General features: G+C 45.5%; 69 non-coding genes across 69 annotated transcripts; all 69 read left to right on the top strand.

The window, feature by feature from the left end:
* Nucleotides 1–92: 92 nt before the first annotated feature.
* TRNAR-CCU (transfer RNA arginine (anticodon CCU)) lies at nt 93–166 on the top strand. Its single transcript has one exon. It is a non-coding gene; the product is annotated as a tRNA-Arg (tRNA).
* A 96-nt stretch (nt 167–262) lies between these two features.
* TRNAR-CCU (transfer RNA arginine (anticodon CCU)) lies at nt 263–335 on the top strand. Its single transcript has one exon. It is a non-coding gene; the product is annotated as a tRNA-Arg (tRNA).
* Nucleotides 336–431: 96 nt separating this feature from the next.
* Nucleotides 432–504, top strand: TRNAR-CCU (transfer RNA arginine (anticodon CCU)). Its single transcript has one exon. It is a non-coding gene; the product is annotated as a tRNA-Arg (tRNA).
* A 96-nt stretch (nt 505–600) lies between these two features.
* On the top strand, nt 601–673 carry TRNAR-CCU (transfer RNA arginine (anticodon CCU)). The gene has a single exon. It is a non-coding gene; the product is annotated as a tRNA-Arg (tRNA).
* Nucleotides 674–767: 94 nt separating this feature from the next.
* On the top strand, nt 768–840 carry TRNAR-CCU (transfer RNA arginine (anticodon CCU)). Its single transcript has one exon. It is a non-coding gene; the product is annotated as a tRNA-Arg (tRNA).
* A 96-nt stretch (nt 841–936) lies between these two features.
* Nucleotides 937–1,009, top strand: TRNAR-CCU (transfer RNA arginine (anticodon CCU)). Its single transcript has one exon. It is a non-coding gene; the product is annotated as a tRNA-Arg (tRNA).
* A 429-nt stretch (nt 1,010–1,438) lies between these two features.
* TRNAR-CCU (transfer RNA arginine (anticodon CCU)) lies at nt 1,439–1,511 on the top strand. Its single transcript has one exon. It is a non-coding gene; the product is annotated as a tRNA-Arg (tRNA).
* A 262-nt stretch (nt 1,512–1,773) lies between these two features.
* Nucleotides 1,774–1,846, top strand: TRNAR-CCU (transfer RNA arginine (anticodon CCU)). Its single transcript has one exon. It is a non-coding gene; the product is annotated as a tRNA-Arg (tRNA).
* A 92-nt stretch (nt 1,847–1,938) lies between these two features.
* TRNAR-CCU (transfer RNA arginine (anticodon CCU)) lies at nt 1,939–2,011 on the top strand. The gene has a single exon. It is a non-coding gene; the product is annotated as a tRNA-Arg (tRNA).
* A 94-nt stretch (nt 2,012–2,105) lies between these two features.
* Nucleotides 2,106–2,178, top strand: TRNAR-CCU (transfer RNA arginine (anticodon CCU)). The gene has a single exon. It is a non-coding gene; the product is annotated as a tRNA-Arg (tRNA).
* Nucleotides 2,179–2,274: 96 nt separating this feature from the next.
* Nucleotides 2,275–2,347, top strand: TRNAR-CCU (transfer RNA arginine (anticodon CCU)). Its single transcript has one exon. It is a non-coding gene; the product is annotated as a tRNA-Arg (tRNA).
* A 94-nt stretch (nt 2,348–2,441) lies between these two features.
* Nucleotides 2,442–2,514, top strand: TRNAR-CCU (transfer RNA arginine (anticodon CCU)). Its single transcript has one exon. It is a non-coding gene; the product is annotated as a tRNA-Arg (tRNA).
* A 261-nt stretch (nt 2,515–2,775) lies between these two features.
* Nucleotides 2,776–2,849, top strand: TRNAR-CCU (transfer RNA arginine (anticodon CCU)). The gene has a single exon. It is a non-coding gene; the product is annotated as a tRNA-Arg (tRNA).
* A 261-nt stretch (nt 2,850–3,110) lies between these two features.
* TRNAR-CCU (transfer RNA arginine (anticodon CCU)) lies at nt 3,111–3,183 on the top strand. The gene has a single exon. It is a non-coding gene; the product is annotated as a tRNA-Arg (tRNA).
* A 96-nt stretch (nt 3,184–3,279) lies between these two features.
* TRNAR-CCU (transfer RNA arginine (anticodon CCU)) lies at nt 3,280–3,352 on the top strand. Its single transcript has one exon. It is a non-coding gene; the product is annotated as a tRNA-Arg (tRNA).
* A 428-nt stretch (nt 3,353–3,780) lies between these two features.
* TRNAR-CCU (transfer RNA arginine (anticodon CCU)) lies at nt 3,781–3,854 on the top strand. Its single transcript has one exon. It is a non-coding gene; the product is annotated as a tRNA-Arg (tRNA).
* Nucleotides 3,855–3,950: 96 nt separating this feature from the next.
* On the top strand, nt 3,951–4,023 carry TRNAR-CCU (transfer RNA arginine (anticodon CCU)). The gene has a single exon. It is a non-coding gene; the product is annotated as a tRNA-Arg (tRNA).
* Nucleotides 4,024–4,119: 96 nt separating this feature from the next.
* On the top strand, nt 4,120–4,192 carry TRNAR-CCU (transfer RNA arginine (anticodon CCU)). The gene has a single exon. It is a non-coding gene; the product is annotated as a tRNA-Arg (tRNA).
* A 96-nt stretch (nt 4,193–4,288) lies between these two features.
* On the top strand, nt 4,289–4,361 carry TRNAR-CCU (transfer RNA arginine (anticodon CCU)). Its single transcript has one exon. It is a non-coding gene; the product is annotated as a tRNA-Arg (tRNA).
* A 94-nt stretch (nt 4,362–4,455) lies between these two features.
* On the top strand, nt 4,456–4,528 carry TRNAR-CCU (transfer RNA arginine (anticodon CCU)). Its single transcript has one exon. It is a non-coding gene; the product is annotated as a tRNA-Arg (tRNA).
* A 96-nt stretch (nt 4,529–4,624) lies between these two features.
* Nucleotides 4,625–4,697, top strand: TRNAR-CCU (transfer RNA arginine (anticodon CCU)). The gene has a single exon. It is a non-coding gene; the product is annotated as a tRNA-Arg (tRNA).
* A 429-nt stretch (nt 4,698–5,126) lies between these two features.
* Nucleotides 5,127–5,199, top strand: TRNAR-CCU (transfer RNA arginine (anticodon CCU)). The gene has a single exon. It is a non-coding gene; the product is annotated as a tRNA-Arg (tRNA).
* A 262-nt stretch (nt 5,200–5,461) lies between these two features.
* Nucleotides 5,462–5,534, top strand: TRNAR-CCU (transfer RNA arginine (anticodon CCU)). Its single transcript has one exon. It is a non-coding gene; the product is annotated as a tRNA-Arg (tRNA).
* A 92-nt stretch (nt 5,535–5,626) lies between these two features.
* TRNAR-CCU (transfer RNA arginine (anticodon CCU)) lies at nt 5,627–5,699 on the top strand. The gene has a single exon. It is a non-coding gene; the product is annotated as a tRNA-Arg (tRNA).
* Nucleotides 5,700–5,793: 94 nt separating this feature from the next.
* On the top strand, nt 5,794–5,866 carry TRNAR-CCU (transfer RNA arginine (anticodon CCU)). Its single transcript has one exon. It is a non-coding gene; the product is annotated as a tRNA-Arg (tRNA).
* Nucleotides 5,867–5,962: 96 nt separating this feature from the next.
* Nucleotides 5,963–6,035, top strand: TRNAR-CCU (transfer RNA arginine (anticodon CCU)). The gene has a single exon. It is a non-coding gene; the product is annotated as a tRNA-Arg (tRNA).
* A 94-nt stretch (nt 6,036–6,129) lies between these two features.
* TRNAR-CCU (transfer RNA arginine (anticodon CCU)) lies at nt 6,130–6,202 on the top strand. Its single transcript has one exon. It is a non-coding gene; the product is annotated as a tRNA-Arg (tRNA).
* A 261-nt stretch (nt 6,203–6,463) lies between these two features.
* TRNAR-CCU (transfer RNA arginine (anticodon CCU)) lies at nt 6,464–6,537 on the top strand. Its single transcript has one exon. It is a non-coding gene; the product is annotated as a tRNA-Arg (tRNA).
* A 263-nt stretch (nt 6,538–6,800) lies between these two features.
* TRNAR-CCU (transfer RNA arginine (anticodon CCU)) lies at nt 6,801–6,873 on the top strand. Its single transcript has one exon. It is a non-coding gene; the product is annotated as a tRNA-Arg (tRNA).
* Nucleotides 6,874–7,134: 261 nt separating this feature from the next.
* On the top strand, nt 7,135–7,207 carry TRNAR-CCU (transfer RNA arginine (anticodon CCU)). The gene has a single exon. It is a non-coding gene; the product is annotated as a tRNA-Arg (tRNA).
* A 95-nt stretch (nt 7,208–7,302) lies between these two features.
* TRNAR-CCU (transfer RNA arginine (anticodon CCU)) lies at nt 7,303–7,375 on the top strand. The gene has a single exon. It is a non-coding gene; the product is annotated as a tRNA-Arg (tRNA).
* Nucleotides 7,376–7,469: 94 nt separating this feature from the next.
* Nucleotides 7,470–7,542, top strand: TRNAR-CCU (transfer RNA arginine (anticodon CCU)). The gene has a single exon. It is a non-coding gene; the product is annotated as a tRNA-Arg (tRNA).
* Nucleotides 7,543–7,636: 94 nt separating this feature from the next.
* Nucleotides 7,637–7,709, top strand: TRNAR-CCU (transfer RNA arginine (anticodon CCU)). Its single transcript has one exon. It is a non-coding gene; the product is annotated as a tRNA-Arg (tRNA).
* A 261-nt stretch (nt 7,710–7,970) lies between these two features.
* Nucleotides 7,971–8,044, top strand: TRNAR-CCU (transfer RNA arginine (anticodon CCU)). The gene has a single exon. It is a non-coding gene; the product is annotated as a tRNA-Arg (tRNA).
* Nucleotides 8,045–8,307: 263 nt separating this feature from the next.
* On the top strand, nt 8,308–8,380 carry TRNAR-CCU (transfer RNA arginine (anticodon CCU)). Its single transcript has one exon. It is a non-coding gene; the product is annotated as a tRNA-Arg (tRNA).
* A 261-nt stretch (nt 8,381–8,641) lies between these two features.
* TRNAR-CCU (transfer RNA arginine (anticodon CCU)) lies at nt 8,642–8,714 on the top strand. Its single transcript has one exon. It is a non-coding gene; the product is annotated as a tRNA-Arg (tRNA).
* A 95-nt stretch (nt 8,715–8,809) lies between these two features.
* On the top strand, nt 8,810–8,882 carry TRNAR-CCU (transfer RNA arginine (anticodon CCU)). The gene has a single exon. It is a non-coding gene; the product is annotated as a tRNA-Arg (tRNA).
* Nucleotides 8,883–8,976: 94 nt separating this feature from the next.
* Nucleotides 8,977–9,049, top strand: TRNAR-CCU (transfer RNA arginine (anticodon CCU)). Its single transcript has one exon. It is a non-coding gene; the product is annotated as a tRNA-Arg (tRNA).
* A 94-nt stretch (nt 9,050–9,143) lies between these two features.
* Nucleotides 9,144–9,216, top strand: TRNAR-CCU (transfer RNA arginine (anticodon CCU)). The gene has a single exon. It is a non-coding gene; the product is annotated as a tRNA-Arg (tRNA).
* Nucleotides 9,217–9,477: 261 nt separating this feature from the next.
* TRNAR-CCU (transfer RNA arginine (anticodon CCU)) lies at nt 9,478–9,551 on the top strand. The gene has a single exon. It is a non-coding gene; the product is annotated as a tRNA-Arg (tRNA).
* A 263-nt stretch (nt 9,552–9,814) lies between these two features.
* TRNAR-CCU (transfer RNA arginine (anticodon CCU)) lies at nt 9,815–9,887 on the top strand. Its single transcript has one exon. It is a non-coding gene; the product is annotated as a tRNA-Arg (tRNA).
* Nucleotides 9,888–9,981: 94 nt separating this feature from the next.
* TRNAR-CCU (transfer RNA arginine (anticodon CCU)) lies at nt 9,982–10,055 on the top strand. The gene has a single exon. It is a non-coding gene; the product is annotated as a tRNA-Arg (tRNA).
* A 95-nt stretch (nt 10,056–10,150) lies between these two features.
* TRNAR-CCU (transfer RNA arginine (anticodon CCU)) lies at nt 10,151–10,223 on the top strand. Its single transcript has one exon. It is a non-coding gene; the product is annotated as a tRNA-Arg (tRNA).
* Nucleotides 10,224–10,317: 94 nt separating this feature from the next.
* Nucleotides 10,318–10,390, top strand: TRNAR-CCU (transfer RNA arginine (anticodon CCU)). The gene has a single exon. It is a non-coding gene; the product is annotated as a tRNA-Arg (tRNA).
* A 94-nt stretch (nt 10,391–10,484) lies between these two features.
* TRNAR-CCU (transfer RNA arginine (anticodon CCU)) lies at nt 10,485–10,557 on the top strand. The gene has a single exon. It is a non-coding gene; the product is annotated as a tRNA-Arg (tRNA).
* A 94-nt stretch (nt 10,558–10,651) lies between these two features.
* Nucleotides 10,652–10,724, top strand: TRNAR-CCU (transfer RNA arginine (anticodon CCU)). Its single transcript has one exon. It is a non-coding gene; the product is annotated as a tRNA-Arg (tRNA).
* A 94-nt stretch (nt 10,725–10,818) lies between these two features.
* On the top strand, nt 10,819–10,891 carry TRNAR-CCU (transfer RNA arginine (anticodon CCU)). The gene has a single exon. It is a non-coding gene; the product is annotated as a tRNA-Arg (tRNA).
* Nucleotides 10,892–10,985: 94 nt separating this feature from the next.
* TRNAR-CCU (transfer RNA arginine (anticodon CCU)) lies at nt 10,986–11,059 on the top strand. The gene has a single exon. It is a non-coding gene; the product is annotated as a tRNA-Arg (tRNA).
* A 94-nt stretch (nt 11,060–11,153) lies between these two features.
* TRNAR-CCU (transfer RNA arginine (anticodon CCU)) lies at nt 11,154–11,226 on the top strand. Its single transcript has one exon. It is a non-coding gene; the product is annotated as a tRNA-Arg (tRNA).
* Nucleotides 11,227–11,320: 94 nt separating this feature from the next.
* On the top strand, nt 11,321–11,393 carry TRNAR-CCU (transfer RNA arginine (anticodon CCU)). Its single transcript has one exon. It is a non-coding gene; the product is annotated as a tRNA-Arg (tRNA).
* Nucleotides 11,394–11,487: 94 nt separating this feature from the next.
* On the top strand, nt 11,488–11,560 carry TRNAR-CCU (transfer RNA arginine (anticodon CCU)). The gene has a single exon. It is a non-coding gene; the product is annotated as a tRNA-Arg (tRNA).
* A 94-nt stretch (nt 11,561–11,654) lies between these two features.
* On the top strand, nt 11,655–11,727 carry TRNAR-CCU (transfer RNA arginine (anticodon CCU)). The gene has a single exon. It is a non-coding gene; the product is annotated as a tRNA-Arg (tRNA).
* Nucleotides 11,728–11,823: 96 nt separating this feature from the next.
* On the top strand, nt 11,824–11,896 carry TRNAR-CCU (transfer RNA arginine (anticodon CCU)). The gene has a single exon. It is a non-coding gene; the product is annotated as a tRNA-Arg (tRNA).
* A 261-nt stretch (nt 11,897–12,157) lies between these two features.
* TRNAR-CCU (transfer RNA arginine (anticodon CCU)) lies at nt 12,158–12,231 on the top strand. Its single transcript has one exon. It is a non-coding gene; the product is annotated as a tRNA-Arg (tRNA).
* Nucleotides 12,232–12,325: 94 nt separating this feature from the next.
* Nucleotides 12,326–12,398, top strand: TRNAR-CCU (transfer RNA arginine (anticodon CCU)). The gene has a single exon. It is a non-coding gene; the product is annotated as a tRNA-Arg (tRNA).
* A 94-nt stretch (nt 12,399–12,492) lies between these two features.
* On the top strand, nt 12,493–12,565 carry TRNAR-CCU (transfer RNA arginine (anticodon CCU)). The gene has a single exon. It is a non-coding gene; the product is annotated as a tRNA-Arg (tRNA).
* Nucleotides 12,566–12,659: 94 nt separating this feature from the next.
* Nucleotides 12,660–12,732, top strand: TRNAR-CCU (transfer RNA arginine (anticodon CCU)). Its single transcript has one exon. It is a non-coding gene; the product is annotated as a tRNA-Arg (tRNA).
* Nucleotides 12,733–12,994: 262 nt separating this feature from the next.
* Nucleotides 12,995–13,067, top strand: TRNAR-CCU (transfer RNA arginine (anticodon CCU)). Its single transcript has one exon. It is a non-coding gene; the product is annotated as a tRNA-Arg (tRNA).
* A 94-nt stretch (nt 13,068–13,161) lies between these two features.
* On the top strand, nt 13,162–13,234 carry TRNAR-CCU (transfer RNA arginine (anticodon CCU)). The gene has a single exon. It is a non-coding gene; the product is annotated as a tRNA-Arg (tRNA).
* Nucleotides 13,235–13,328: 94 nt separating this feature from the next.
* On the top strand, nt 13,329–13,401 carry TRNAR-CCU (transfer RNA arginine (anticodon CCU)). Its single transcript has one exon. It is a non-coding gene; the product is annotated as a tRNA-Arg (tRNA).
* A 96-nt stretch (nt 13,402–13,497) lies between these two features.
* Nucleotides 13,498–13,570, top strand: TRNAR-CCU (transfer RNA arginine (anticodon CCU)). Its single transcript has one exon. It is a non-coding gene; the product is annotated as a tRNA-Arg (tRNA).
* Nucleotides 13,571–13,833: 263 nt separating this feature from the next.
* TRNAR-CCU (transfer RNA arginine (anticodon CCU)) lies at nt 13,834–13,906 on the top strand. Its single transcript has one exon. It is a non-coding gene; the product is annotated as a tRNA-Arg (tRNA).
* Nucleotides 13,907–14,000: 94 nt separating this feature from the next.
* Nucleotides 14,001–14,073, top strand: TRNAR-CCU (transfer RNA arginine (anticodon CCU)). The gene has a single exon. It is a non-coding gene; the product is annotated as a tRNA-Arg (tRNA).
* Nucleotides 14,074–14,334: 261 nt separating this feature from the next.
* On the top strand, nt 14,335–14,407 carry TRNAR-CCU (transfer RNA arginine (anticodon CCU)). Its single transcript has one exon. It is a non-coding gene; the product is annotated as a tRNA-Arg (tRNA).
* Nucleotides 14,408–14,668: 261 nt separating this feature from the next.
* Nucleotides 14,669–14,741, top strand: TRNAR-CCU (transfer RNA arginine (anticodon CCU)). The gene has a single exon. It is a non-coding gene; the product is annotated as a tRNA-Arg (tRNA).
* A 430-nt stretch (nt 14,742–15,171) lies between these two features.
* TRNAR-CCU (transfer RNA arginine (anticodon CCU)) lies at nt 15,172–15,244 on the top strand. Its single transcript has one exon. It is a non-coding gene; the product is annotated as a tRNA-Arg (tRNA).
* A 94-nt stretch (nt 15,245–15,338) lies between these two features.
* Nucleotides 15,339–15,411, top strand: TRNAR-CCU (transfer RNA arginine (anticodon CCU)). The gene has a single exon. It is a non-coding gene; the product is annotated as a tRNA-Arg (tRNA).
* Nucleotides 15,412–15,672: 261 nt separating this feature from the next.
* Nucleotides 15,673–15,745, top strand: TRNAR-CCU (transfer RNA arginine (anticodon CCU)). Its single transcript has one exon. It is a non-coding gene; the product is annotated as a tRNA-Arg (tRNA).
* A 430-nt stretch (nt 15,746–16,175) lies between these two features.
* On the top strand, nt 16,176–16,248 carry TRNAR-CCU (transfer RNA arginine (anticodon CCU)). Its single transcript has one exon. It is a non-coding gene; the product is annotated as a tRNA-Arg (tRNA).
* Nucleotides 16,249–16,313: the final 65 nt, after the last annotated feature.

Here is a 16,313-nt window from a genome sequence, read left to right as displayed (position 1 = left end):
AGTTGCTTTCCTATGGAATAGAATCTGCGGGATTCTGGGTAGGCATTTGATTAATATTCAAATAAAAATAAATAACAAAACAACTGCAGGAAACCCCCTGTGGCCCAATGGATAAGGCGTCGGTCTCCTAAACCGAAGATTGCGAGTTCGAGTCCCGCCGGGGGTACGAGTTGCTTTCCTTTTGAATAGAATCTTCGGGGTTCTGGGTAGGCATTTGGTTAATATTCAAATAAAAATAAATAATTAAACAAAACGTGGAAACGCCCCCGTGGCCCAATGGATAAGGCGTCGGTCTCCTAAACCGAAGATTGCGAGTTCGATTCCCGCCGGGGGTAGGAGTTGCTTTCTTTTTTAATAAAATCAGCGGGATTCTGGGTAGGCATTTGGTTAATATTCAAATAAAAATAAATAATTAAACAACATGTGGAAACGCCCCCGTGGCCCAATGGATAAGGCGTCGGTCTCCTAAACCGAAGATTGCGAGTTCGAGTCCCGCCGGGGGTACGAGTTGCTTTCCTTTTGAATAGAATCTTCGGGGTTCTGGGTAGGCATTTGGTTAATATTCAAATAAAAATAAATAATTAAACAACACGTGGAAACGCCCCCGTGGCCCAATGGATAAGGCGTCGGTCTCCTAAACCGAAGATTGCGAGTTCGAGTCCCGCCGGGGGTAGGAGTTGCTTTCTTTTTGAATAGAATCTGCGGGATTCTGGGTAGGCATTTGGTTAATATTCCAATAAAAATAAATAACAAAACGGTTGGAGAAAGCCCCCGTGGCCCAATGGATAAGGCGTCGGTCTCCTAAACCGAAGATTGCGAGTTCGAGTCCCGCCGGGGGTAGGAGTTGCTTTCTTTTTTAATAAAATCTGCGGGATTCTGGGTAGGCATTTGGTTAATATTCAAATAAAAATAAATAATTAAACAACACGAGGAAACGCCCCCGTGGCCCAATGGATAAGGCGTCGGTCTCCTAAACCGAAGATTGCGAGTTCGAGTCCCGCCGGGGGTACGAGTTGCTTTCCTTTTGAATAGAATCTGCGGGATTCTGGGAAGGCATTTGGTTAATATTCAAATAAAAATCCATAATTAATCACCACGTGGAAGCCGCCGTGGCCCAATGGATAAGGCGTCGGTCTTCTAAACCGAAGATTGCGAGTTCGGGTTCCGCCGGGGGTAGGAATTGCTTTCTTTTTGAATAGAATCTGCGGGATTCTGGGTAGGCATTCGGTTTATATTCAAATAAAAATAAATAACAAAACGGCTGGAGAAAGCCCCCGTGGCCCAATGGATAAGGCGTCGGTCTCCTAAACCGAAGATTGCGAATTCGAGTCCCGCCGGGGTAGGAGTTGCTTTCTTTTTTAATAAAATCTGCGGGATTCTGGGTAGGCATTTGGTTAATATTCAAATAAAAATAAATAATTAAACAACACGAGGAAACGCCCCCGTGGCCCAATGGATAAGGCGTCGGTCTCCTAAACCGAAGATTGCGAGTTCGAGTCCCGCCGGGGGTACGAGTTGCTTTCCTTTTGAATAGAGTCTGCGGGATTCTGGGAAGGCATTTGGTTAATATTCAAATAAAAATCCATAATTAATCACCACGTGGAAGCCGCCGTGGCCCAATGGATAAGGCGTCGGTCTTCTAAACCGAAGATTGCGAGTTCGGGTCCCGCCGGGGGTAGGAATTGCTTTCTTTTTTAATAGAATCTGCGGGATTCTGGGTAGGCATTTGGTTAATATTCAAATAAAAATAAATAATTAAACAACACGTGGAACGCCCCCGTGGCCCAATGGATAAGGCGTCGGTCTCCTAAACCGAAGATTGCGAGTTCGAGTCCTGCCGGGGGTAGGAGTTACTTTCTTTTTAAATAGAATCTGCGGGATTCTGGGTAGGCATTTGGTTAATATTAAAAAAAAAAAATAACAAAACGGTTGGAGAAAGCCCCCGTGGCCCAATGGATAAGGCGTCGGTCTCCTAAACCGAAGATTGCGACTTCGAGTCCCGCCGGGGGTAGGAGTTGCTTTCTTTTTGAATAGAATCTGCGGGATTCGTGGTAGGCATTCGGTTAATATTCAAATAAAAATAAATAACAAAACGTTTGGAGAAAGCCCCCGTGGCCCAATGGATAAGGCGTCGGTCTCCTAAACCGAAGATTGCGAGTTCGAGTCCCGCCGGGGGTAGGAGTTGCTTTCTTTTTTAATAAAATCTGCGGGATTCTGGGTAGGCATTTGGTTAATATTCAAATAAAAATAAATAATTAAACAACACGTGGAAACGCCCCCGTGGCCCAATGGATAAGGCGTCGGTCTCCTAAACCGAAGATTGCGAGTTCGAGTCCCGCCGGGGGTACGAGTTGTTTTCCTGTTGAATAGAATCTGCGGGATTCTAGGTAGGCATTTGGTTAATATTCAAATAAAAATAAATAACAAAACGTTTGGGGAAAGCCCCCGTGGCCCAATGGATAAGGCGTCGGTCTCCTAAACCGTAGATTGCGAGTTCGAGTCCCGCCGGGGGTAGGAGTTGCTTTCTTTTTTAATAGAATCTGCGGGATTCTGGGTAGGCATTTGGTTAATATTCAAATAAAAATCCATAATTAATCACCACGTGGAAGCCGCCGTGGCCCAATGGATAAGGCGTCGGTCTCCTAAACCGAAGATTGCGAGTTCGAGTCCCGCCAGGGGTACGAGTTGCTTTCCTATGGAATAGAATCTGCGGGATTCTGGGTAGGCATTTGATTAATATTCAAATAAAAATAAATAACAAAACAACTGCAGGAAACCCCCTGTGGCCCAATGGATAAGGCGTCGGTCTCCTAAACCGAAGATTGCGAGTTCGAGTCCCGCCGGGGGTACGAGTTGCTTTCCTATGGAATAGAATCTGCGGGATTCTGGGTAGGCATTTGGTTAATATTCAAATAAAAATCCATAATTAAACACCACATGGAAGCCGCCGTGGCCCAATGGATAAGGCGTCGGTCTCCTAAACCGAAGATTGCGACTTCGAGTCCCGCCGGGGGTAGGAGTTGCTTTCTTTTTGAATAGAATCTGCGGGATTCGTGGTAGGCATTCGGTTAATATTCAAATAAAAATAAATAACAAAACGTTTGGAGAAAGCCCCCGTGGCCCAATGGATAAGGCGTCGGTCTCCTAAACCGAAGATTGCGAGTTCGAGTCCCGCCGGGGGTAGGAGTTGCTTTCTTTTTTAATAAAATCTGCGGGATTCTGGGTAGGCATTTGGTTAATATTCAAATAAAAATAAATAATTAAACAACACGTGGAAACGCCCCCGTGGCCCAATGGATAAGGCGTCGGTCTCCTAAACCGAAGATTGCGAGTTCGAGTCCCGCCGGGGGTACGAGTTGTTTTCCTGTTGAATAGAATCTGCGGGATTCTAGGTAGGCATTTGGTTAATATTCAAATAAAAATAAATAACAAAACGTTTGGGGAAAGCCCCCGTGGCCCAATGGATAAGGCGTCGGTCTCCTAAACCGTAGATTGCGAGTTCGAGTCCCGCCGGGGTTAGGAGTTGCTTTCTTTTTTAATAGAATCTGCGGGATTCTGGGTAGGCATTTGGTTAATATTCAAATAAAAATCCATAATTAATCACCACGTGGAAGCCGCCGTGGCCCAATGGATAAGGCGTCGGTCTCCTAAACCGAAGATTGCGAGTTCGAGTCCCGCCAGGGGTACGAGTTGCTTTCCTATGGAATAGAATCTGCGGGATTCTGGGTAGGCATTTGATTAATATTCAAATAAAAATAAATAACAAAACAACTGCAGGAAACCCCCTGTGGCCCAATGGATAAGGCGTCGGTCTCCTAAACCGAAGATTGCGAGTTCGAGTCCCGCCGGGGGTACGAGTTGCTTTCCTTTTGAATAGAATCTTCGGGGTTCTGGGTAGGCATTTGGTTAATATTCAAATAAAAATAAATAATTAAACAAAACGTGGAAACGCCCCCGTGGCCCAATGGATAAGGCGTCGGTCTCCTAAACCGAAGATTGCGAGTTCGATTCCCGCCGGGGGTAGGAGTTGCTTTCTTTTTTAATAAAATCAGCGGGATTCTGGGTAGGCATTTGGTTAATATTCAAATAAAAATAAATAATTAAACAACATGTGGAAACGCCCCCGTGGCCCAATGGATAAGGCGTCGGTCTCCTAAACCGAAGATTGCGAGTTCGAGTCCCGCCGGGGGTACGAGTTGCTTTCCTTTTGAATAGAATCTTCGGGGTTCTGGGTAGGCATTTGGTTAATATTCAAATAAAAATAAATAATTAAACAACACGTGGAAACGCCCCCGTGGCCCAATGGATAAGGCGTCGGTCTCCTAAACCGAAGATTGCGAGTTCGAGTCCCGCCGGGGGTAGGAGTTGCTTTCTTTTTGAATAGAATCTGCGGGATTCTGGGTAGGCATTTGGTTAATATTCCAATAAAAATAAATAACAAAACGGTTGGAGAAAGCCCCCGTGGCCCAATGGATAAGGCGTCGGTCTCCTAAACCGAAGATTGCGAGTTCGAGTCCCGCCGGGGGTAGGAGTTGCTTTCTTTTTTAATAAAATCTGCGGGATTCTGGGTAGGCATTTGGTTAATATTCAAATAAAAATAAATAATTAAACAACACGAGGAAACGCCCCCGTGGCCCAATGGATAAGGCGTCGGTCTCCTAAACCGAAGATTGCGAGTTCGAGTCCCGCCGGGGGTACGAGTTGCTTTCCTTTTGAATAGAATCTGCGGGATTCTGGGAAGGCATTTGGTTAATATTCAAATAAAAATCCATAATTAATCACCACGTGGAAGCCGCCGTGGCCCAATGGATAAGGCGTCGGTCTTCTAAACCGAAGATTGCGAGTTCGGGTTCCGCCGGGGGTAGGAATTGCTTTCTTTTTGAATAGAATCTGCGGGATTCTGGGTAGGCATTCGGTTTATATTCAAATAAAAATAAATAACAAAACGGCTGGAGAAAGCCCCCGTGGCCCAATGGATAAGGCGTCGGTCTCCTAAACCGAAGATTGCGAATTCGAGTCCCGCCGGGGTAGGAGTTGCTTTCTTTTTTAATAAAATCTGCGGGATTCTGGGTAGGCATTTGGTTAATATTCAAATAAAAATAAATAATTAAACAACACGAGGAAACGCCCCCGTGGCCCAATGGATAAGGCGTCGGTCTCCTAAACCGAAGATTGCGAGTTCGAGTCCCGCCGGGGGTACGAGTTGCTTTCCTTTTGAATAGAGTCTGCGGGATTCTGGGAAGGCATTTGGTTAATATTCAAATAAAAATCCATAATTAATCACCACGTGGAAGCCGCCGTGGCCCAATGGATAAGGCGTCGGTCTTCTAAACCGAAGATTGCGAGTTCGGGTCCCGCCGGGGGTAGGAATTGCTTTCTTTTTTAATAGAATCTGCGGGATTCTGGGTAGGCATTTGGTTAATATTCAAATAAAAATAAATAATTAAACAACACGTGGAACGCCCCCGTGGCCCAATGGATAAGGCGTCGGTCTCCTAAACCGAAGATTGCGAGTTCGAGTCCTGCCGGGGGTAGGAGTTACTTTCTTTTTAAATAGAATCTGCGGGATTCTGGGTAGGCATTTGGTTAATATTAAAAAAAAAAAATAACAAAACGGTTGGAGAAAGCCCCCGTGGCCCAATGGATAAGGCGTCGGTCTCCTAAACCGAAGATTGCGACTTCGAGTCCCGCCGGGGGTAGGAGTTGCTTTCTTTTTGAATAGAATCTGCGGGATTCGTGGTAGGCATTCGGTTAATATTCAAATAAAAATAAATAACAAAACGTTTGGAGAAAGCCCCCGTGGCCCAATGGATAAGGCGTCGGTCTCCTAAACCGAAGATTGCGAGTTCGAGTCCCGCCGGGGGTAGGAGTTGCTTTCTTTTTTAATAAAATCTGCGGGATTCTGGGTAGGCATTTGGTTAATATTCAAATAAAAATAAATAATTAAACAACACGTGGAAACGCCCCCGTGGCCCAATGGATAAGGCGTCGGTCTCCTAAACCGAAGATTGCGAGTTCGAGTCCCGCCGGGGGTACGAGTTGTTTTCCTGTTGAATAGAATCTGCGGGATTCTAGGTAGGCATTTGGTTAATATTCAAATAAAAATAAATAACAAAACGTTTGGGGAAAGCCCCCGTGGCCCAATGGATAAGGCGTCGGTCTCCTAAACCGTAGATTGCGAGTTCGAGTCCCGCCGGGGGTAGGAGTTGCTTTCTTTTTTAATAGAATCTGCGGGATTCTGGGTAGGCATTTGGTTAATATTCAAATAAAAATCCATAATTAATCACCACGTGGAAGCCGCCGTGGCCCAATGGATAAGGCGTCGGTCTCCTAAACCGAAGATTGCGAGTTCGAGTCCCGCCAGGGGTACGAGTTGCTTTCCTATGGAATAGAATCTGCGGGATTCTGGGTAGGCATTTGATTAATATTCAAATAAAAATAAATAACAAAACAACTGCAGGAAACCCCCTGTGGCCCAATGGATAAGGCGTCGGTCTCCTAAACCGAAGATTGCGAGTTCGAGTCCCGCCGGGGGTACGAGTTGCTTTCCTATGGAATAGAATCTGCGGGATTCTGGGTAGGCATTTGGTTAATATTCAAATAAAAATCCATAATTAAACACCACATGGAAGCCGCCGTGGCCCAATGGATAAGGCGTCGGTCTCCTAAACCGAAGATTGCGACTTCGAGTCCCGCCGGGGGTAGGAGTTGCTTTCTTTTTTAATAGAATCTGCGGGATTCTGGGTAGGCATTTGGTTAATATTCAAATAAAAATAAATAATTAAACAAAACGTGGAAACGCCCCCGTGGCCCAATGGATAAGGCGTCGGTCTCCTAAACCGAAGATTGCGAGTTCGAGTCCCGCCGGGGGTACGAGTTGCTTTCCTATGGAATAGAATCTGCGGGATTCTGGGTAGGCATTTCGTTAATATTCAAATAAAAATCCATAATTAAACACCACATGGAAGCCGCCGTGGCCCAATGGATAAGGCGTCGGTCTCCTAAACCGAAGATTGCGACTTCGAGTCCCGCCGGGGGTAGGAGTTGCTTTCTTTTTTAATAGAATCTGCGGGATTCTGGGTAGGCATTTGGTTAATATTCAAATAAAAATAAATAACAAAACGTTTGGGGAAAGCCCCCGTGGCCCAATGGATAAGGCGTCGGTCTCCTAAACCGAAGATTGCGAGTTCGAGTCCCGCCGGGGGTAGGAGTTGCTTTCTTTTTAATAGAATCTGCGGGATTCTGGGTAGGCATTTGGTTAATATTCAAATAAAAATAAATAATTTAACATCACGTGGAAACGCCCCCGTGGCCCAATGGATAAGGCGTCGGTCTCCTAAACCGAAGATTGCGAGTTCGAGTCCCGCCGGGGGTACGAGTTGTTTTCCTGTTGAATAGAATCTGCGGGATTCTAGGTAGGCATTTGGTTAATATTCAAATAAAAATAAATAACAAAACATTTGGAGAAAGCCCCCGTGGCCCAATGGATAAGGCGTCGGTCTCCTAAACCGAAGATTGCGAGTTCGAGTCCCGCCGGGGGTACGAGTTGTTTTCCTGTTGAATAGAATCTGCGGGATTCTAGGTAGGCATTTGGTTAATATTCAAATAAAAATAAATAACAAAACGTTTGGGGAAAGCCCCCGTGGCCCAATGGATAAGGCGTCGGTCTCCTAAACCGTAGATTGCGAGTTCGAGTCCCGCCGGGGGTAGGAGTTGCTTTCTTTTTTAATAGAATCTGCGGGATTCTGGGTAGGCATTTGGTTAATATTCAAATAAAAATCCATAATTAATCACCACGTGGAAGCCGCCGTGGCCCAATGGATAAGGCGTCGGTCTCCTAAACCGAAGATTGCGAGTTCGAGTCCCGCCAGGGGTACGAGTTGCTTTCCTATGGAATAGAATCTGCGGGATTCTGGGTAGGCATTTGATTAATATTCAAATAAAAATAAATAACAAAACAACTGCAGGAAACCCCCTGTGGCCCAATGGATAAGGCGTCGGTCTCCTAAACCGAAGATTGCGAGTTCGAGTCCCGCCGGGGGTACGTGTTGCTTTCCTATGGAATAGAATCTGCGGGATTCTGGGTAGGCATTTGGTTAATATTCAAATAAAAATCCATAATTAAACACCACATGGAAGCCGCCGTGGCCCAATGGATAAGGCGTCGGTCTCCTAAACCGAAGATTGCGACTTCGAGTCCCGCCGGGGGTAGGAGCTGCTTTCTTTTTTAATAGAATCTGCGGGATTCTGGGTAGGCATTTGGTTAATATTCAAATAAAAATAAATAATTAAACAAAACGTGGAAACGCCCCCGTGGCCCAATGGATAAGGCGTCGGTCTCCTAAACCGAAGATTGCGAGTTCGAGTCCCGCCGGGGGTACGAGTTGCTTTCCTATGGAATAGAATCTGCGGGATTCTGGGTAGGCATTTCGTTAATATTCAAATAAAAATCCATAATTAAACACCACATGGAAGCCGCCGTGGCCCAATGGATAAGGCGTCGGTCTCCTAAACCGAAGATTGCGACTTCGAGTCCCGCCGGGGGTAGGAGTTGCTTTCTTTTTTAATAGAATCTGCGGGATTCTGGGTAGGCATTTGGTTAATATTCAAATAAAAATAAATAACAAAACGTTTGGGGAAAGCCCCCGTGGCCCAATGGATAAGGCGTCGGTCTCCTAAACCGAAGATTGCGAGTTCGAGTCCCGCCGGGGGTAGGAGTTGCTTTCTTTTTAATAGAATCTGCGGGATTCTGGGTAGGCATTTGGTTAATATTCAAATAAAAATAAATAATTTAACATCACGTGGAAACGCCCCCGTGGCCCAATGGATAAGGCGTCGGTCTCCTAAACCGAAGATTGCGAGTTCGAGTCCCGCCGGGGGTACGAGTTGTTTTCCTGTTGAATAGAATCTGCGGGATTCTAGGTAGGCATTTGGTTAATATTCAAATAAAAATAAATAACAAAACATTTGGAGAAAGCCCCCGTGGCCCAATGGATAAGGCGTCGGTCTCCTAAACCGAAGATTGCGAGTTCGAGTCCCGCCGGGGGTACGAGTTGTTTTCCTGTTGAATAGAATCTGCGGGATTCTAGGTAGGCATTTGGTTAATATTCAAATAAAAATAAATAACAAAACGTTTGGGGAAAGCCCCCGTGGCCCAATGGATAAGGCGTCGGTCTCCTAAACCGTAGATTGCGAGTTCGAGTCCCGCCGGGGGTAGGAGTTGCTTTCTTTTTTAATAGAATCTGCGGGATTCTGGGTAGGCATTTGGTTAATATTCAAATAAAAATCCATAATTAATCACCACGTGGAAGCCGCCGTGGCCCAATGGATAAGGCGTCGGTCTCCTAAACCGAAGATTGCGAGTTCGAGTCCCGCCAGGGGTACGAGTTGCTTTCCTATGGAATAGAATCTGCGGGATTCTGGGTAGGCATTTGATTAATATTCAAATAAAAATAAATAACAAAACAACTGCAGGAAACCCCCTGTGGCCCAATGGATAAGGCGTCGGTCTCCTAAACCGAAGATTGCGAGTTCGAGTCCCGCCGGGGGTACGAGTTGCTTTCCTATGGAATAGAATCTGCGGGATTCTGGGTAGGCATTTGGTTAATATTCAAATAAAAATCCATAATTAAACACCACATGGAAGCCGCCGTGGCCCAATGGATAAGGCGTCGGTCTCCTAAACCGAAGATTGCGACTTCGAGTCCCGCCGGGGGTAGGAGTTGCTTTCTTTTTTAATAGAATCTGCGGGATTCTGGGTAGGCATTTGGTTAATATTCAAATAAAAATAAATAATTAAACAAAACGTGGAAACGCCCCCGTGGCCCAATGGATAAGGCGTCGGTCTCCTAAACCGAAGATTGCGAGTTCGAGTCCCGCTAGGGGTACGAGTTGCTTTCCTATGGAATAGAATCTGCGGGATTCTGGGTAGGCATTTGATTAATATTCAAATAAAAATAAATAACAAAACAACTGCAGGAAACCCCCTGTGGCCCAATGGATAAGGCGTCGGTCTCCTAAACCGAAGATTGCGAGTTCGAGTCCCGCCGGGGGTAGGAGTTGCTTTCTTTTTAATAGAATCTGCGGGATTCTGGGTAGGCATTTGGTTAATATTCAAATAAAAATAAATAATTTAACATCACGTGGAAACGCCCCCGTGGCCCAATGGATAAGGCGTCGGTCTCCTAAACCGAAGATTGCGAGTTCGAGTCCCGCCGGGGGTACGAGTTGTTTTCCTGTTGAATAGAATCTGCGGGATTCTAGGTAGGCATTTGGTTAATATTCAAATAAAAATAAATAACAAAACATTTGGAGAAAGCCCCCGTGGCCCAATGGATAAGGCGTCGGTCTCCTAAACCGAAGATTGCGAGTTCGAGTCCCGCCGGGGGTACGAGTTGTTTTCCTGTTGAATAGAATCTGCGGGATTCTAGGTAGTCATTTGGTTAATATTCAAATAAAAATAAATAACAAAACATTTGGAGAGAGCCCCCGTGGCCCAATGGATAAGGCGTCGGTCTCCTAAACCGAAGATTGCGAGTTCGAGTCCCGCCGGGGGTAGGAGTTGATTTCTTTTTGAATAGAATCTGCGGGATTCTAGGTAGGCATTCGGTTAATATTCAAATAAAAATAAATAACAAAACGTTTGGGGAAAGCCCCCGTGGCCCAATGGATAAGGCGTCGGTCTCCTAAACCGAAGATTGCGAGTTCGAGTCCCGCCGGGGGTAGGAGTTGCTTTCTTTTTTAATAGAATCTGCGGGATTCTGGGTAGGCATTTGGTTAATATTCAAATAAAAATAAATAACAAAACGTTTGGGGAAAGCCCCCGTGGCCCAATGGATAAGGCGTCGGTCTCCTAAACCGAAGATTGCGAGTTCGAGTCCCGCCAGGGGTACGAGTTGCTTTCCTATGGAATAGAATCTGCGGGATTCTGGGTAGGCATTTGATTAATATTCAAATAAAAATAAATAACAAAACAACTGCAGGAAACCCCCTGTGGCCCAATGGATAAGGCGTCGGTCTCCTAAACCGAAGATTGCGAGTTCGAGTCCCGCCGGGGGTAGGAGTTGCTTTCTTTTTTAATAGAATCTGGGGGATTCTGGGTAGGCATTTGGTTAATATTCAAATAAAAATAAATAACAAAACATTTGGAGAAAGCCCCCGTGGCCCAATGGATAAGGCGTCGGTCTCCTAAACCGAAGATTGCGAGTTCGAGTCCCGCCGGGGGTACGAGTTGTTTTCCTGTTGAATAGAATCTGCGGGATTCTAGGTAGGCATTTGGTTAATATTCAAATAAAAATAAATAACAAAACATTTGGAGAAAGCCCCCGTGGCCCAATGGATAAGGCGTCGGTCTCCTAAACCGAAGATTGCGAGTTCGAGTCCCGCCGGGGGTACGAGTTGTTTTCCTGTTGAATAGAATCTGCGGGATTCTAGGTAGTCATTTGGTTAATATTCAAATAAAAATAAATAACAAAACATTTGGAAAGAGCCCCCGTGGCCCAATGGATAAGGCGTCGGTCTCCTAAACCGAAGATTGCGAGTTCGAGTCCCGCCGGGGGTAGGAGTTGATTTCTTTTTGAATAGAATCTGCGGGATTCTAGGTAGGCATTCGGTTAATATTCAAATAAAAATAAATAACAAAACGTTTGGGGAAAGCCCCCGTGGCCCAATGGATAAGGCGTCGGTCTCCTAAACCGAAGATTGCGACTTCGAGTCCCGCCGGGGGTAGGAGTTGCTTTCTTTTTTAATAGAATCTGCGGGATTCTGGGTAGGCATTTGGTTAATATTCAAATAAAAATAAATAATTAAACAAAACGTGGAAACGCCCCCGTGGCCCAATGGATTAGGCGTCGGTCTCCTAAACCGAAGATTACGAGTTCGAGTCCCGCCGGGGGTAGGAGTTGCTTTCTTTTTTAACAGAATCTGGGGGATTCTGGGTAGGCATTTGGTTAATATTCAAATAAAAATAAATAACAAAACATTTGGAGAAAGCCCCCGTGGCCCAATGGATAAGGCGTCGGTCTCCTAAACCGAAGATTGCGAGTTCGAGTCCCGCCAGGTGTACGAGTTGCTTTCCTATGGAATAGAATCTGCGGGATTCTGGGTAGGCATTTGATTAATATTCAAATAAAAATAAATAACAAAACAACTGCAGGAAACCCCCTGTGGCCCAATGGATAAGGCGTCGGTCTCCTAAACCGAAGATTGCGAGTTCGAGTCCCGCCGGGGGTAGGAGTTGCTTTCTTTTTTAATAGAATCTGGGGGATTCTGGGTAGGCATTTGGTTAATATTCAAATAAAAATAAATAACAAAACATTTGGAGAAAGCCCCCGTGGCCCAATGGATAAGGCGTCGGTCTCCTAAACCGAAGATTGCGAGTTCGAGTCCCGCCGGGGGTACGAGTTGTTTTCCTGTTGAATAGAATCTGCGGGATTCTAGGTAGGCATTTGGTTAATATTCAAATAAAAATAAAGAACAAAACATTTGGAGAAAGCCCCCGTGGCCCAATGGATAAGACGTCGGTCTCCTAAACCGAAGATTGCGAGTTCGAGTCCCGCCGGGGGTACGAGTTGTTTTCCTGTTGAATAGAATCTGCGGGATTCTAGGTAGGCATTTGGTTAATATTCAAATAAAAATAAATAACAAAACATTTGGAGAGAGCCCCCGTGGCCCAATGGATAAGGCGTCGGTCTCCTAAACCGAAGATTGCGAGTTCGAGTCCCGACGGGGGTACGAGTTGTTTTCCTATGGAATAGAATCTGCGGGATTCTGGGTAGGCATTTGATTAATATTCAAATAAAAATAAATAACAAAACAACTGCAGGAAACCCCCTGTGGCCCAATGGATAAGGCGTCGGTCTCCTAAACCGAAGATTGCGACTTCGAGTCCCGCCGGGGGTAGGAGTTGATTTCTTTTTGAATAGAATCTGCGGGATTCTAGGTAGGCATTCGGTTAATATTCAAATAAAAATAAATAACAAAACGTGTGGGGAAAGCCCCCGTGGCCCAATGGATAAGGCGTCGGTCTCCTAAACCGAAGATTGCGAGTTCGAGTCCCGCCGGGGGTAGGAGTTGATTTCTTTTTGAATAGAATCTGCGGGATTCTAGGTAGGCATTCGGTTAATATTCAAATAAAAATAAATAACAAATTGTTTCGAGAAAGCCCCCGTGGCCCAATGGATAAGGCGTCGGTCTCCTAAACCGAAGATTGCGAGTTCGAGTCCCGCCGGGGGTAGGAGTTGCTTTATTTTTTAATAAAATCTGCGGGATTCTGGGTAGGCATTTGGTTAATATTCAAATAAAAATAAATAACAAAACGTTTGGGGAAAGCCCCCGTGGCCCAATGGATAAGGCGTCGGTCTCCTAAACCGAAGATTGCGACTTCGAGTCCCGCCGGGGGTAGGAGTTGCTTTCTATTTGAATAGAATCTGCGGAATTCTGGGTAGGCATTTGGTTAATATTCAAATAAAAATAAATAATTAAACAACACATGGAAACGCCCCCGTGGCCCAATGGATAAGGCGTCGGTCTCCTAAACCGAAGATTGCGAGTTCGAGTCCCGCCGGGGGTACGAGTTGCTTTCTTTTTGAATAGAGACTGCGGGATTCTGGGTAGGCATTTGGTTGATATTCAAATAAAAATAAATAATTAAACAACACGTGGGAACGCCCCCGCGGCCCAAATGGATAAGGCGTCGGTCTCCTAAACCGAAGATTGCGAGTTCGAGTCCCGCCGGGGTAGGAGTTGCTTTCTTTTTTAATAGAATCTGCGGGATTCTGGGTAGGCATTTGGTTAATATTCCAATAAAAATAAATAACAAAACTATTGTAGAAAGCCCCCGTGGCCCAATGGATAAGGCGTCGGTCTCCTAAACCGAAGATTGCGACTTCGAGTCCCGCCGGGGGTAGGAGTTGCTTTCTTTTTGAATAGAATCTGCGGGATTCTGGGTAGGCATTCGGTTTATATTCAAATAAAAATAAATAACAAAACGGTTGGAGAAAGCCCCCGTGGCCCAATGGATAAGGCGTCGGTCTCCTAAACCGAAGATTGCGAGTTCGAGTCCTGCCGGGGGTAGGAGATGCTTTCTTTTTGAATAGAATCTGCGGGATTCTGGGTAGGCATTTGGTTAATATTCCAATAAAAATAAATAACAAAACTATTGTAGAAAGCCCCCGTGGCCCAATGGATAAGGCGTCGGTCTCCTAAACCGAAGATTACGAGTTCGAGTCCCGCAGGGGGTAGGAGTTGCTTTCTTTTTTAATAGAATCTGCGGGATTCTGGGTAGGCATTTGGTTAATATTCCAATAAAAATAAATAACAAAACTATTGTAGAAAGCCCCCGTGGCCCAATGGATAAGGCGTCGGTCTCCTAAACCGAAGATTGCGAGTTCGAGTCCCGCCGGGGGTTCAAGTTGCTTTCCTTTTGAATAGAATCTGCGGGTTTCTTTGTAGGCATTTGGTAAATATTCAAATAAAAATAAATAACAAACCAACTGGAGAAAGCACCCTTGGCCCAATGGATAAGGCGTCGGTCTCCTAAACCGAAGATTGCGACTTCGAGTCCCGCCGGGGGTAGGAGTTGCTTTCTTTTTGAATAGAATCTGCGGGATTCTGGGTAGGCATTCGGTTTATATTCAAATAAAAATAAATAACAAAACGGTTGGAGAAAGCCCCCGTGGCCCAATGGATAAGGCGTCGGTCTCCTAAACCGAAGATTGCGAGTTCGAGTCCCGCCGGGGGTAGGAGTTGCTTTCTTTTTTAATAAAATCTGCGGGATTCTGGGTAGGCATTTGGTTAATATTCAAATAAAAATAAATAATTAAACAACACGTGGAAACGCCCCCGTGGGCCAGTGGATAAGGCGTCGGTCTCCTAAACCGAAGATTGCGAGTTCGAGTCCCGCAGGGGGTAGGAGTTGCTTTCTTTTTTAATAGAATCTGCGGGATTCTGGGTAGGCATTTGGTTAATATTCAAATAAAAATAAATAACAACACGTTTGGAGAAAGCCCCCGTGGTCCAATGGGTAAGGCGTCGGTCTCCTAAACCGAAGATTGCGAGTTCGAGTCCCGCTGAGGGTAGGAGTTGCTTTCTTTTCGAATAGAATCTGCGGGGTTCTGGGTAGGCATTCGGTTAATATTCAAATAAAAATAAATAACAAAACATTTGGAGCAAGCCCCCGTGGCCCAATGGATAAGGCGTCGGTCTCCTAAACCGAAGATTACGAGTTCGAATCCCGCTGGGGGTACGATTTGCTTTCCTTTTGAATAGAATCTGCGGGATTCTGGGTAGGCATTTGGTTAATATTCAAATAAAAATCCATAATTAATCACCACATGGAAGCCGCCGTGGCCCAATGGATAAGGCGTCGGTCTCCTAAACCGAAGATTGCGAGTTCGAGTCTCGCCGGGGGTACGAGTTGCTTTCCTTTTGAATAGAATCAGCGGGATTCTGGGTAGGCATTTGGTTAATATTCAAATAAAAATAAATAACAAAACAACTGCAGGAAGCCCCCGTGGCCCAATGGATAAGGCGTCGGTCTCCTAAACCGAAGATTGCGAGTTCGCGTCCTGCCGGGGGTAGGAGTTGCTTTCCTTTTTAATAGAATCTGCGGGATTCTGGGTAGGCATTTGGTTAATATTCAAATAAAAATAAATAACAACACGTTTGGAGAAAGCCCCCGTGGTCCAATGGGTAAGGCGTCGGTCTCCTAAACCGAAGATTGCGAGTTTGAGTCCCGCCGGGGGTACGAGTTGCTTTCTTTTTGAATAGAGACTGCGGGATTCTGGGTAGGCATTTGGTTGATATTCAAATAAAAATAAATAATTAAACAACACGTGGGAGCGCCCCCACGGCCCAATGGATAAGGCGTCGGTCTCCTAAACCGAAGATTGCGAGTTCGAGTCCCGCCGGGGGTACGAGTTGCTTTCTTTTTGAATAGTATCTGCGGGATTCTGGGTAGGCATTTGGTTAATATTCAAATAAAAATAAATAACAACACGTTTGGAGAAAGCCCCCGTGGTCCAATGGGTAAGGCGTCGGTCTCCTAAACCGAAGATTGCGAGTTCGAGTCCCGCTGAGGGTAGGAGTTGCTTTCTTTTCGAATAGAATCTGCGGGGTTCTGGGTAGGCATTCGGTTAATATTCAAATAAAAATAAATAACAAAACATTTGGAGCAAGCCCCCGTGGCCCAATGGATAAGGCGTCGGTCTCCTAAACCGAAGATTACGAGTTCGAATCCCGCTGGGGGTACGATTTGCTTTCCTTTTGAATAGAATCTGCGGGATTCTGGGTAGGCATTTGGTTAATATTCAAAT

Source organism: Leiobunum rupestre, chromosome 2 (assembly GCF_980474605.1).
Source record: "Leiobunum rupestre chromosome 2, qqLeiRupe1.1.hap1, whole genome shotgun sequence".
Lineage (NCBI taxonomy): Eukaryota > Metazoa > Arthropoda > Arachnida > Opiliones > Sclerosomatidae > Leiobunum > Leiobunum rupestre.
Note: the sequence above shows the minus strand (reverse complement) of the source record. Positions and strands in the feature narration are given on the sequence as shown.